The sequence below is a fragment of the Meles meles genome, chromosome X (assembly GCF_922984935.1).
Source record: "Meles meles chromosome X, mMelMel3.1 paternal haplotype, whole genome shotgun sequence".
Classification (NCBI taxonomy): domain Eukaryota; kingdom Metazoa; phylum Chordata; class Mammalia; order Carnivora; family Mustelidae; genus Meles; species Meles meles.
This window is the reverse complement of record NC_060087.1, coordinates 56,314,864-56,330,605: the sequence shown is the minus strand read 5'-3', so window position 1 is coordinate 56,330,605 and position 15,742 is coordinate 56,314,864. Positions and strand designations below refer to the sequence as shown.

General features: G+C 37.3%; 1 pseudogene; it reads right to left on the bottom strand.

The window, feature by feature from the left end:
- Window positions 1-4,502: 4,502 nt before the first annotated feature.
- On the bottom strand, window positions 4,503-6,234 carry LOC123934834 (annotated as a pseudogene).
- Between the last annotated feature and the right edge of the window lie 9,508 nt (window positions 6,235-15,742).

Here is a 15,742-nt window from a genome sequence, read left to right as displayed (position 1 = left end):
TTAATTCTTTTGAATGTAGATTACTGGTTTTCCCAACACTATTTGATGAAGATACTGTCTTTTTCCCATTGAATGTTCTGTCTTGATTTGTTGAAAATTAATTGACCATATAATTATGGGATTATTTCTGAGTTTTCTACTATGTTGCATTGATCTATGTGTATATTTTAGTGCCAGTACCATACCATTTTTATTATTACAGCTTTGTAACTTAACTTAAAGTCTGGAATTGTGATAACTCCAGCTTTGCTATTCTTTTTCAAAACTACTTTGGATATTCAGGGTCTTTTGTGGTTCCATAAAAATGTTAGGATTTTTTGTTCTAGTTCTGTAAAAAATCCTATTGGTACTTATTTATTTATTTATTTATTTATATTTATTTATTTTCAGTGTAACAGTATTCATTGTTTTTGACATGATTCTTTATATGGAAAACCCCAAAGACTCCACCCCCAAACTACTAGAACTCATACAGCAATTCAGTAATGTGGCAGGATACAAAGTCAATGTACAGAAATCAGTGGCTTTCTTATACACTAACAATGAAAATACAGAAAGGGAAATTAGAGAATCGATTCCATTTACTACAGCACCAAGAACCATAAGATACCTGGGAATAAACCTAACCAAAGAGGTAAAGGATCTGTACTCGAGGAACTACAGAACACTCATGAAAGAAATTGAAGAAGACACAAAAAGATGGAAGACCATTCCATGCTCTTGGATTGGAAAAATGAACATTGTTAAAATGTCTATACTGCCTAGAGCAATCTATACTTTTAATGCTATTCCGATCAAAATTCCACCGGTATTTTTCAAAGAGCTGGAGCAAATCATCCTAAAATTTGTATGGAATCAGAAGAGACCCTGGATTGCTAAGGAAATGCTGAAAAACAAAAACAAAACTGGCAGCATCACGTTAACTGATTTTAAGCTTTACTACAAAGTGGTGATCACCGAGACAGCATGGTACTGGCATAAAAACAGACACATAGACCAGTGGAACAGAGTAGAGAGTCCAGATATGGACCCTCAAATCTATGGTCAAATAATCTTCAACAAAACAGGAAAAAATATACAATGGAAAAAAAGACAGTCTCTCCTATTGGTATTTTGATAGGAATTGCATTAAATCTGTGGATTGATTTATGTAGTATAGATATTTTAACAATATTTGTTCTTCCAATCCATGAGCTTGGAAAGCGTTTTATTTCTTTGTGTCATCTTCAATTTCTTTCATCAATGTTTTATAGTTTTCGGACTACAGGTCTTTTACCTCTTTAGTTAGCTTTATTTCCAGGTATCTCATTATTTTGGGTGTAATCTGAGCTTATTATTCTAATTTCTCATTCTGCTGTATCATTATTAATGTATAGAAATGCAACATACTTCTGCACATTGAATTTCTATCTTTTGACCTTACTGACTTCCTTTACCAGTTCTAGCAGTCTTTTGGTGGAGCCTTTCATATTTTCTGTACATAGTATCTTGTCATCCACAAATAGTGAGTGTTTTACTTCTTCCTTACTGATTTGGATGCCTTTTACTTCTTTTTGTTGTCCAATTGCTGTGGACTAAGACTTTCAGTATTATGTTGTATACAAGTGATGAGATTGGACATCCTTGTTTTGTTCCTGACCTTAGGGAGGCAGGTTTCAGTTTTTCCACTTTGAGTATGATGTTCACTGTAGGTTTTACAGATAATGGCCTTTCATTAGGTTGAGCTATTCTCCCTCTAAATCTACTTTGTTGAGGGCTTTTATCATGAATAGATATTGTACTTTGTCAAATGATTTTTCTGCATCTGTTGAAAGGACTGTGTGGTTTTATCCTTTTTTTATTGTGATGTATTGCATTGATTGATTTGCAAATATTGACCCACCCTTGCTACCCGGAAATAAATCTCACTTGATTGTGGTGAATTATTTTTATAATGCATTTTTGGATGTAGTTTGATAGTAAGAGTTGTTGCATCTAAGCTAATCATAAATATTGGCTGTAGTTCTCTTTTTTTACTGGTGTACTATCCAGCTTTGGTATCAGGATAATGATTGTGTGATAGAATGGATTTGGAAGTTTTCCTTCCTTTTCTATTTTTTGGAATAGTTTGCAAAGAATAGGTATTAACTCTTTTTTAAAAGATTGTTAGAATTTTCCTGTGAAACCATCCATTTCTGGACATGTTTGTTGGGAATTTTTTTGATTACTGATTAAATTTCTTTGCTGGTTATTGGTTTGTTAGAATTTTCTATTTATTCCAGCTTCAGTTTTGGTAGTTTATATGTTTCTAGGAATTGATCCATTTCTTCTAGGTTGTCCAATTTGTTAGCATATAGGCTTTCATAAAATTCTCTTACAATTGTTTGTATTTCTGTATTGTTAGTTGTTTTTTCTCCTCTTTTTTGGGTGATTTTGTGAGTCATTTTTGTTATGTGTCTGGCTAGAGGTTTATCGATTTTGTTGATTTTTTCAAATTAACAGCCCCTGGTTTCATTGATACATTTTCGTTCTTTTTTTTTTAAAGTTTTTATTCATTTATTTCTGCTCTAATGTTCATTATTTCTTTCCTTCTTCTGGTTTTAGGTTTTGATTGTTGTTCTTTTTCTAGGTCCTTTAGGTGTAAGGTCAGGTTGTTTATTTGTGATTTTACTTCCTTCCGGTGGTAGGCCTGTATTGTTATAAACTTCCCCCCTAGAACCACTTTTTCTGCATCCCACAGGTTTTGGACCATTGTGCTTTCATTTCCATTTGTTTCCATGTAATTTTAAATTTATTGTTTTATTTTCTGGTTGACCCATTCAACATTTAGTAGCATGTTCTTTAACCTCCATGTATTTGTGGTCTTTCCAGATTTCTTTTTTTGTGGTTGACTTCTAGTTTCATACCATTGTGGGCAAAAAAGATGCATGGTATGACTTCAGTCCTCTGGAATTAATTGAGACATGTTTTATTAGCTAATATGTGATCTATTCTGTAGAACGTTCCATGTGCATTTGAAAAGAATTTGTATTTTGATCTTTTAGGATGGAATGTTCTTAATATAGCTGTTAAATCCATCAGTTCTTTGTGTCATTCAAGACCATTGCTTCCTTATTTCTTTTCTGTTTTGATGACCTGCCTATCAGTGAAAGTGGAATATTAACATCCCTTAGTATTATTGTATTAGTATCAATTAGTTCCTTTATGTTTGCTATTAGCTGTTTTATGTATTTGGATTCTTTTATAATGAGTGCAAAAATATTTATAATTCTTATATTTCTTGTTGGATTGTCCTCTTCATAACTATATAGTATTTTTCTTTGTCTTCCATTATAGCCTTTGTTTTAAATTCTATTTTTTTCTGATACAACTATTGCTACTTCGTTTTCTTTTGACATCTATTTTCATGACAGATATTTCTCTATCCCCTCACTTTCAATTTACAGGTGTCTTTAGGTCTAAAATAAATCTCTTATAGGCACCATAGAGATGCATCTTGTTTTTTCACCCATTCTGTCACCATATGTCTTTTGATTGAAGCTTTTAGTTCATTTGCATTTAAAATAATTATTGGTAGATGTGTATTTATTGTCACTTTATATCTGTTTTGTGGTTCCCTTCTTGTCTTGTCTGATCCCTTCTTGTCTTTGTTTCCTGATTTTTTTTTAGTGATATATTTGGATTTCTTTTTCTTTAATTTTTCATACTTACTGTGGTTTTGATTTCTGGGTACCATTAGATTTATATATAAAATTTTCTGCACATAACAGTCTACATTAAGCTCATGGTTGTTCAGTTTGAACACATTCTTTATTCCTCTCATCCCCATGTTTTTGGTATATGGTGTCATATTTTTTATGAACATTTGGAATTTTAAGCAAAAAAAAAATCACAGCCACTAACATTGTTACGGTTTGAGGCTGTCTTCATTCTCCACAATGATACCAGCATGCTCACAAGGGGTTTCCATTGTTTAGTCTTAGTTAAACTACCATGTTTAAAAGAATGATAAAAACTTGGCAAACTACCACTTAACTTTTTTTTTAAAGATTTTATTTATTTATTTGGCAAACAGAGACACAGTGAGAGAGGGGACACAAGCAGGGGCAGAGGGAGAGGGAGAAGCAGGCTCCCCACTGATCAGGGAGCCTGATGTGGGGCTCAATCCCTGGATCCTGGGATCATGACCTGAGCTGAAGGCAGACACTTAACGACTGAGCCACCCAGGCGCCCCGACTACCACTTAACTTTTAATGTTTCATCGCAGATGATGAAGGATACTAAAGTACAGAAAAGGAATAATTGTAATGTTGTGGTCAACATTATAAATATGGAAATATAATTCTAAAACATTTTCTGTTTAAAAAATATATCAAATAGTCAATGCAGTTCTGCAGGGTCTCTGCATCTAGTAGGGCATTGCTTGCCTTTATTCATTTCTCCAGGTCCTCCATTCCTGTCTCTTCTTCCTCCCATATGTTCAAATGTCCAAAGACGTCTTGTGTTCCTCCTCTAAAGCAATCTCAGTCCATGCCTTTGCCACTACAGAAGCCACCTCTGTCTCCACAATGGCCACTTCTGAACATTCCATGGGGACCATCATAGTCCATGAGGCCACCTCTTCCTACTGTCATGCCACCAGGACTGCCTCTGCCATGGTCACCACACAGGTTGTGGAGGGGGTGATGGAAGAAAGCCTTCAGGTTTTGGGGGCTTATACTTGTTTTATCCTGTTCTCCAGGTGAAGTTCTGGTTTCCACACCCAAACCAGGGTGTGGAAACCAGAACTTTCCTCCCCCAGATGGGTTCCCTTGGGAATCCTGGGGCCCTCTTAGGGACATACCATCTCTGGCTCCTCTACAGCCTCCCATGTGACCCATGGGGCCCCTGGACCTTCAGAGTATGGGAGCAGCATCCTTTTGCCCTCAGAGGAAGCATAAAAAATTGCATGTTGTTCATTGGAGGTTTCCTGTGAGCAAGAGAAACCGTAAGTTAACTCCCTTGAAAGTATTTCCCATCAAATCATTCCATAGCAGCCTTGGCAGTTGGTGGGTCTTCATAAGGCACTGTAGCATTGCCTTTGGGATTTCCTGTGTCCTTGTCCAAGTAGATGTGAATTTTGTGTTGTCTGGTTCCCTTCGAAAAAGTATGCGAGATCATCTAGAGTCACAGTGTCACTTAAGCCTTACTCATAAATTGCACTGTTGTGAAACTCTTCTTCTGTATCTATAGGTGGGCTTATAGATCACGATCTGGTCCTTCCGCCATGGGTTCACTAGGCTTACTGAAATCACCTTGCTTTCCAGAGCTGCTCATTCTACCATGTCCTCCTACCTTCCCGCCTCTGCTCAGGCTCCATAATCAAATCCTCCTCTCTTTCTGCCCTGGTTATCAGGACCACTCATGCTTTAGTTCTCTCCTTGTCTGAAAAAAATCCTCCAGACTCCTGCCCATAAACACCCATGCTACTGGGGTGGTCTTGTTGGAATAAACTCTGCTGGTGTTCTGTTGGCTATATTGATTTGGAACCTGGTTGTGTGATCCAGTTTGTCAGAAGTTTAACTAGTGTGTGAATACTGCTCATAGCTGCTTTGTTGACCATAGCTACTCTGCTGTGTGGAGCTGCTTGGTTGCCCATAGGTGTTCTGCGGAGAGTAACTGCTCTGATCATAACTAGTCTACTGTCTGGAGGAATAGATGGTAGGAGGATAAGATGGTGGTGCTGTTATTGGCTGCAAGGGGTAGGTCCTAAGTACCTGGGGATAACTGCAGTCACTCTATCCATATCCTAGGCTGGGCTGGTTACAATTCTTTGTGCTAGATTAAGGTTCATTAGTTTCATGTTTTATGGTCTTGCAGGTGTGGAAGTTGCTGGCTGCTGCCCATATACTTGGTAAGCAGGCTGAAAGCCATATACAGACTGAGAAGCATAGGAGGCCTGGGTGGTAATAACAATAGTGTGGTGGTATCATAGACACCAGTGCCATACCCCTAGATCGGCTGACCATATATCTCAGGAGCAGCTGGAGAAGTATAACCAGGGGAGCCTGTCCATAAGAAGTTACGTAGGCAGTCTGGCAGATGTTGTACACCTGGATAAAGAAGACATCAATGGAATGTCCACAGGTGTCATAAACTTTGCTGCCCATATGTGAGAGTGGTCTGTGCAAATCCTTGAGGGGACTGGGCAGTGTAATCACTATAGCCCTGCTGGGCTGCAGGTTTGCTGTAGGTACTGTAGTCCATGAATGACATTTTCTCTCCTTCCTTCTTGTTCTCTCAATGTCCTCCTCCCTCTTGCTTTTGCTGTGGTGTCATATTTTATGTCTCTTTTTTTGCCTTATTTTTTGTTATGTTCAGTTAACCAACATGCATTATATCATTAGTTTTAAGGTAGTGTTCAACGATTCATTAGTTGTGTATAATACCCAGGGCTCATCACAACCCATGTCCTCCTTAATACCCATCACCCAGTTACAATCTTCTCTCAAGTCCTCCCTTCTGTAACCTTCAAATTGGTTCCTGGAGTCCAGAGTCTCTCATGGTTGGTCTCCCTCTCTTATTTCTTCTCCTTCAATTTCCCCTGCCTTCTCCTGTGTTCCTCCGTGCTATTTCTTATGTTCTGCATATGAGTGAAGCCATATGATAATTGTCTTTCTCTGCTTGACTTATTTCACTTAGCATAATCCCCTCCAGTTACATCTATGTAGATGTAAATGATAGGTATTCATCTTTTCCAATGGCTGAGTAATATTCCATTGTAAATATGAACCACATCTTCTTTATCCATTCCTCTGTTGAAGGACATCTCATCTCCTTCTACAGTTTAGCTATTGTGGGTATTGCTGCTATGAACATTGGGGTGCATCTGCCCCTTCTTTTCAATATATCCATATCTTTGGGGTAAATATCCAGTTGTGCCATTGTTGGGTCAAAGGATAGCTCTATTGTTACTTTCTTGAGAAACCTCCATACCGTTTTCTAGAGTGACTGTACCAGCTTGCATTCCCACCAACAGTGTCAGAGGATTCCCCTTTCTCTGCATCTTCACCAACACTTGTTGTTTCTTGTCTTGTTAATTTCTGCCATTCTAACTGGTGTAAGGTGGTATCTCATTGTGGTTTTAATTTGTAGTTCATTGATGACAAGTGATGTTGAGCATTTTTTTTTCATGTGTCTGTTGGCCATTTGTATGGCCTTCTTCTTTGGAGAAATGTCTGTTCATGTCTTCTGCCCATTTATTGACTGGGTTATTTGTTTTTTGGATGTTGATTTTCATAAGTTCGTTACAGATCTTTGATACTAACCCTTTATCTGATATGTCATTTGCAAATATCCTCCAATTCCATAGGTTGCCTTTTAGTTTTGTTGACTCTTTCCTTTGCTGTGCAGAAGCTTTTTATCTTAATGAAGTCCCAATAATTTATTTTTGCATATGTTTTCCTTGCTTTTAGAGACATGTCTAGCACAAAGTTGCTGTGGCCAAGGTAGAAGAGATTTCTGCCTGTGTTCTCTTCTGGGATTTGGATGGATTCCTGTCTCACACTGAGGTCTTTCATCCATTTTGAATTTATCTCTGTGTATGCTGTAAAGGAATGATCCAGTTTAATTCTCCTGCATGTGGCTGTCCGATTTTCCCAGCATCATTTATTGAAGAGACTGCCTTTTTTCCATTGGATATTTTTTTCCTGATTTGTCAAAGATTAGTTGACCATAGAGTTGAGGATCACTTCTAGAGTCTCTATTCTGTTCCATTGATCTGTCTGTTTTTGTGCCAATACCATGCTGTCTTGGTGCTACATGCTGTTCATTGGAGGTTTCCTGTAAACAAGAGAAGAGATCACAGATTTGTAATATAGCTTGAAGTCAGGTATTGTGATGCTCCCAAGCTTGATTTTCTTTTTCAACAGCCCCCTGGTGACTCAGGGTCTTTTCTGGTTCTATATAAATTTTAGGATTGTTTGTTCCAGCACTTTGAATAATGTTGATGGTATTTTTATAGGGATTGCATTGAAACTGTAGATTGCTCTGGGCAGCATATGCATTTTCACAATATTTATTCTTCTAATCCATAAGCATGTAATGTTTTTCCATCTCTTTGTGTCTGCCTCAATTGCTTTCATAAGTGTTTTGTAGTTTCTAGAATATAGATCCTTTACCTCTCTGGTTAGGTTTATTCCTAGGTATCTTATGGCTTTGGTGTTATTATGAATGGAACTGATTCATTAATTTCCCATTTCTTCAGTTACATTGTTAGTTATATAAATGCAACTGATTTCTGGGCATTGATTTTGTATCTTGCTACATTGCTGAATTGCCATATGAATTCTAGTAATTTGGGGGTGGAATCTTTGGGGTTTTCCATGTAAAATATCATATCATCTATGAAGAGAAAGAGTTTGACTTCTTCTTTGCCAATTTGAATCCTTTTATTTCTTTTTGTTGTCTGATTGCTGAGTCTACGATTCCAGTACTATGTTAAACAACAGCAGTAAGTGTGGACATCCCTGTCATCTTCCTGACCTTAAGGGAAAAGCTCTCAGTTTTTCCAAATTAAGAATGAAATTCGCTGTGGGCTTATCATAGATGGCCTTTATGATATTGCGGTATGTTCCCATTATCCCTATATTTTGAAGAGTTTTAATCAGGAAAGGATGCTGTATTTTGTCAAATGCTTTTTCTGCATCAATTGAGAGGATCATATCATTCTTGTCACTTCTTTTGTTAATGTGATCTATCAGGTTAATTGATTTGCAAATGTTGAACCACCCTCACATCCCAGGGATAAATCTCACCTGGTCATGGTGAATAATCCTTTTAATGTACTCTTGGATCCTATTGGGTAGGATCTTGTTGAGAATTTTGGCGTCCATGTTCATTAGGGATATTGGTCTCTAATTCTCTTTTTTGATGGGGTCTTTCCCTGGTTTGGGGGTAAAGGTTGACCTCATAGGATCATGCTGGCCTCATAGAATGAGTTTGGAAGTTTTCCTTCCACTTCTATTTTTTGAAGTAGCTTTTTTTGTTTTATATATATATATATATATATATACACACACACACACATATATATGTATACATATATGTATATATATGTGTGTGTGTGTGTATATATTGTTTTTTCTTTTGTCACATATATATATGTATATATATATGTGTGTGTGTATATATTGTTTTTTCTTTTGTCATCTAAATTTATCAGTCTTTTTGTTTGTCTGTTTTTGTTTGTATACTTCATAAATCTTACCTTGGGGCCCATTTGGGCTGGGCCTTCTCTTTTATTTTATCTTTCTTTTTTTTCCTGTCTCTCTCTCTCTTTTTCTCTGTTTCTTTTTTCTTTTTGGGTAGGGACTCTTGATTGCTCAGAAGCATTCCAGGGTGCACCTTGACTGCACCACGGTTGATACATAAAGCTACATCTGTTCAGCCATCTCTCACCAAAATGACTAGGATGAGGAATGCCCAACAGAAGAAAAATTCAGAGGCTGGGCCTTCTGCAACAGAGCTAATGGCTATCGACATAGATAATATGTCAGGAAGGGAATTCAGGCTAACAATTATCCAGGCAATAGCTAAGTTAAATAAAGCCATGAATGACAAAATGGAATTGATTAGGGCAGAACTGAAAGCCACCAAGGATGATGTTCACAATGTTCTCAATGAGTTCCAATCTAATCTAAATTCTCTAAAATCTAAAAACTGAGAAAAAAGATAGAATTAGTGATCTGGAGGACAAACAGGTAGAGAGAAAGGATCAGGAGGAAGCCTGGAACAAACAGTTTAGAAGCCATGAAAACAGAATTAGGGAAATAAATGTCGAGATGAAATGTTCCAATGTCACAATTATTGGAAAAACCATTGGCCACACTAACCAAAAGAAAAGAGAGAAAGCTCAAATTAATAAAATTATGAAATAAATGACATCATGAAACGTTACAATGCCAGAATTATTCAAATCCCTGAAGGGGAGGAGAAAGAAAGCACTCTAGAAGATATAGTGGAACAAATTCTCCACGAAAATTTTCCCAATCTCATGAATGGAAACAGCGTTCATGTACTAGAGGCAGAACGGTCTCCCCCCAAGATTAAAAATTCTCGAAAGTCCTCGAGACACCTGATAGTAAGAATGAGGAATCATAATTGTAGACAGGCTCTCTTGAAAGCAGCTAGGACAAAGAAGCTCCTTACTTACAAAGGAAAGCCAATCAGAATAATATCAGAACTGTCCACAGAAATCTGGCAAGCCATAAAGGGCTGGTAAAATGTATTCAGGGCACTAAATGAGAAAAACATGCAGCCAAGAATACTTTATCCAGAAAGACTGACATTCAAAATGGAAGGAGAAATAAAGAACTTTCCAAGAACAGCAAGGCTTAAAAGAGTATGGGACCACCAAGCCAACAATGCAGGAAATATTAAGGGGGGGATTCTATGAAAGAGGAAAAATCCTAAGAATCTCATTGAACAGAAATATGGAGGCAATCTACAGAAAGAAAGACCTCAAAAGTAACACGATGTCTATAAAAACATATCTATCAATAATCACTCTCAACGTGAATGGCCTAAATATGCCCATAAAATGACACAGGGTTGCAGATTGGATAAAATGACAGGACCCATCCACATGTTGTCTACAAGAGACCCATTTCAAACCTAAGGATACACCTAGACTGAAAGTGAAGGGATGGAGAAGCATCTTTCATACCAATGGGCCTCAAAAGAAGGCCAGGGTAGCAATTCTTATATCAGATAAATTAGATTTTAAACCAAAGACTGTATTCAGAGATACAGAAGGACATTACATAATTCTTAAAGGGACTATCCACCAAGATGATCTAAAAATTATAAATATCTATGCCCCCAATATGGGAGCAGCCAGTTACATAAGAAAACTATTAATCAAGATAAAAAGTCATATTGATATGAATACATTAATAGTAGGAGATCTTAACATGCCTCTCTCAGTACGAGACAGATCATCCAAGCAGAAAGTCAATAAAGAAGCAAGAACATTGAATGACACACTGGACCAGATGGACCTCATAGATACATACAGAACATTCCACCCTAAAACAACAGAATACTCATTCTTCTCAAGTGCACAAGGAATCTTCTCCAGAATAGACCACATACTGGGTCACAAATCAGGGCTCAACCAACACCAAAAGACTGAGATTATTCCCTGCATATTATCAGATCACAATGCTTTGAAACTGGAGCTCAATCACAAGGAAAAGTTTGGAAGGAACTCAAACACCTGGAAGCTAAAGACTACCTTGCTTAAGAATGCTTGGATCAACCAGGAGATCAAAGAAGAATGTAAACAATTCATGGAAACCAGTGTGAATGAAGACACTTTGGTCCAAAACCTATGGCATACAGCAAAGGCAGACCTCAGGGGGAAATACATAGCCATTCAAGCCTCCCTCAAAAAAATTGAAAAATCCAGAATACACCAGCTGTCTCTACACCTTAAAGAACTGGAGAATCAACAACAAATTAAACCAACTCCACACACAAGAAGGGAAATAATCAAGATTCAGGCAGAGATCAATGAGCTAGAAACTAGAGATAAAGTAGAACATATCAATGAAACTAGAAGCTGGTTTTTTGAAATAATCAATAGGATTGATAAACCATTGGCCACACTAATCCAAAAGAATAGATAGAAAGCTCAAATCAATAAAATTATGAATGAAAAGGGAGAGATCACAACTAACACCAAGGAAATAGAAAAAAATCATCAGTAGTTATTATCAACAGTTATATGCCAATAACTTAAGCAATGTAGATAAAATGGATGCATTCCTGGAAAAGTATAAACTCCCACAATTGAACCAGGAAAAAACTGACAACCTGAAGAGACTGATATCCAGTAATGAGATTGAAGCCATGATCAAAAACCTCCCAAAAAACAAGAGCCCAGGACCTGACGGATTCCCTGGGGAATTCTACCAAATTTTCAAAGAAGAAATAACACCTATTCTCCTGAAGCTGTTTCAAAAAATTGAAGCAGAAGGAAAACTTCCAGACTCTTTATGAAGCCAGCATTATCCTGATCCCCAAACCAGGCAAAGACCCTACCAAAAAGGAGAATTTCAGATCAATATCACTGATGAATATGATTGCTAAGATTCTCAACAAGATCCTAGCAAACTGGATCCACCAACACATTAAAAAGATTATCCACCATGACCAGGTGGGATTCATTCCTGGGTTACAAGGATGGTTCAAAATTGGCAAATCAATCAATGTGATAGAACAAATCAATAAGAGAAGAGAGAAGAACCACATGGTCCTCTCAATGGATGCAGAAAAAGCATTTGACAAAATCCAGCATCCGTTCCTGATTAAAACAATTCAAAGAATAGGGATAGAGGGAAAATTCTTGAACTTCATAAAATCTGTCTATTAAAACCCCACAGCAAATATCATCCTCAATGGGAAAAAGCTCACAGCCTTCCCCTTGAGATCAGGAACATGACAAGAATGCCCACTCTCACCACTCTTGTTCAATATAGTATTAGAAGTCCTAGTAGCAGCAATCAGACAACAAAGAGAAATAAAATGTATCCAAATTGGCAATGAAGAAGTCAAAGTCTCTCTCTTCCCAGATGACATGATACTTTATATGCAAAACCCAAAGACTCCACCCCAAAATTACTAGAACTTATAAAGCAGTTCAGTAATGTGGCAGGATACAAAGTCAATGTACAGAAATCAGTTGCTTTCTTATACACTAACAATGAAAATACAGAAAGGGAAATTAGAGAATTGATTCCATTTACTATAGCATCAAGAACCATAAGATACCTGGGAATAAAACTAACCAAACCAAAGAGGTAAAGGATCTGTACTCGAGGAACTACAGAACACACATGAAAGAAATTGAAGACACAAAAAGATGGAAGAGCATTCCATGCTCTTGGATCAGAGGAATAAACATTGTTAAAATGTCTATACTGCCTAGAGCAATATGTGCTTTTAATGCCATTCCAGTCAAAACTCCACCAGTATTTTTCAAAGAGCTGGAGCAAATAATCCTAAAATTTGTATGGAATCAGAAGAGACCCTGAATTGCTAAGGAAATGTTCAAAAAGAAAAACAAAACTGAGGGCATCACGTTACCTTATTTCAAGCATGATAGACTATGGTCTCTGTAAAACAATCTGAGGATTTTGAAGGGGTTGGGGGTGGGAAGTTGGGGGAGCCAGGTGTTGGGAATTATGGAGGACACGCATTGCATGGAGCACTGGGTGTGGTGCATAAACAATGAATTCTGTTATGCTGAAAAGAAATTTAAAAAATTATATTCCTAAAAGAAAAAGAAACAATGTGGTCTGAAAATATGCAGGGAAGAATCCCAATATTTTTGTACAAGTTGAGACCTGATTTGTGAACCTGTATGTGATCTTTTCGGGAGAAAGTTCCATGTGCACTAGAGAAGAAGATTGTGTATTCTTTTGCTTTAGGATGGAATGCTCTGTATATATCTGTGAGGTCCATCCGTTAAAATGTATCGTTTAGGGGCGCCTGGGTGGCTCAGTGGGTTAAGCCGCTGCCTTCAGCTCAGGTCACGATCTCGGGGTCCTGGGATCGAGCCCCGCATTGGGCTCTCTGCTCAGCAGGAGGCCTGCTTCCTCCTCTCTCTCTGCCTGCCTCTCTGCCTACTTGTGATCTCTCTCTGTCAGATAAATAAATAAAATCTTTAAAAAAATGTATCATTTAAAGCCCTTGATTCCTTGTTGATCTTCTGTTTAGATGATGTGTCCATTGCTGTGAATGGGTTTTTGAAGTTCTCTAGTATTAATGTAGATTTATCAGTGTGTCCCTTTACTTTGGTTAATTGGTTGATATAATTGGCTGCTCCCAATTTAGGAGCATAAATATCCATAATTGTTAGATCTTTTTGTTGGCAGACCCTTTAAGTATGATATAGTGTCTGTCTTTATCTCTTACTAGTCTTTTGTTTGAAGTCTAATTTTTCTAATATGAGGATTCTTACCCCTTTCTTTTGAGGTCCATTAGCATGGCAAATAATTTCCCAACTCTCACTTTCAGTCTCAAGGTGTCTTTAGGTATTAAATGTGTCTCTTGTCGATACTATATGGCTGGGTCTTGCTTATTTATCCAATCTGATTCCCTGTGTCTTTTGATTTAGCCCATTTACATTCATAGTAACAATCGAAAGATACGAATTTAGTGTCATTGTATTGCCTGTAATTTCCCTGTTTCTGTAGATCACCTCTTTTTTTTTTTTCTTGATATATCTTACTCTTTGGGTCTCTTTTTGCTTATAGGGTCCCATTTAATATTTCTTGCAGGGCTGGCTTGGTGGTCACACATTGCTTCAGTTTCTGTCTGTCCTGGAAGATCTTTATCTCTCCTTCCATTCTGAATGAAAGCATTCCCAGATAAAGTATTCTTGACTGCATATTTTTCTCATTTAGTAACCTGAATATATCATGCCAAGGCTTTCTGGCCTGCCAAGTTTCTGTGGATAGGCTAATGTCAGTCTTATATTCCTACCTCTGTAGGTTAGGAATCTCTTGTCTCAAGCTGCCTTCAGGATTTTCTCTTTATCTCTGAAATTTGCAAGTTTCCCTATTTTATGTCTGGTATTGATCTATTTTTATTGATTTCAGGAGAGGTCTTCTCTACCTCTGGGACAGTAAAGCCTGTTTCCTTTCGCAGGTTGGGGAAGATATTAGTTATGATTTGCTTGAATATACCTTCTTGACACCCCCTTTACCCTCAGGCACCCCAGTAATCCTGATGTTGGTTCATTTTATGGCATCACTGATTTCTCAAAGCCTCTTCAATGGTCTATTTGTTGTTTTTCTCTCTTTTCCTCAGATTCCTTCTTTTCTATCAACATATCTTCTATGTTACTTAATCTCTCTTCTGCCTCATTTACCCTAGCTGTGAGAGCATCCAATTTAGACTGCACCTCAGTTATAGCATTTTTTTTATATTTTATTTATTTGACAGAGAGAAATCACAACTAGGCAGAGAGGCAGGCAGAGAGAGAGGAGGAAGCAGGCTCCCTGTGAAGCAGAAAGCCCGATATGGGGCTCGATCCCAGGACCCTGGGATCATGACCCGAGCCGAAGGCAGAGGCTTTAACCCACTGAGCCACCCAGGTGCCCCCAGTTATAGCATTTTTAATTTCAGCTTGATTACATCTCATTTCTGCACTAAGAGATTCTTTAGTGTCTTTTATCCTTTTTTCCCCTAAACCCAGCTAATATCTTCCTAATTGGTATTCTGAATTCCATCTCTGACATTTTACTTATATCCATGTCTATTGGACCTGTTGCAGGGAGTATTACCTTTGGTTCTTCCTTTTATTGTGAATCCCTCCTTCTAGTCATTTTGCTCAGAGAAAAATGGATGAACAAATGAACAGCATCAAAAATGTCAACCATGATCCAAGCAAAGTACCCACTAAACAAATCTGAAGAGGTCAGTGACCAAAAAAGAAAAGAAAAAGAAAAAAAAGAGATTAAAAAAAAGGAGGGTTAGAAGAGAGAATATAATCTCACAGGGTGGACAAAACAGGGTCATCTACTTGGTCTTGAGTGTATTTTGGTCTGTGTGTTAGAAGACACTACATCCCAAAATTGTAAATAAAGCAAAACTTACATATATACAAAAATTGAATAAAATGAAAGGAAACAAAAATGAAGACTATATCTGTAAAACATAAATGTAAAAAATTAAAGTTAAAAAGACTTAAAAACAAAGCTTTAATAAAATTAGA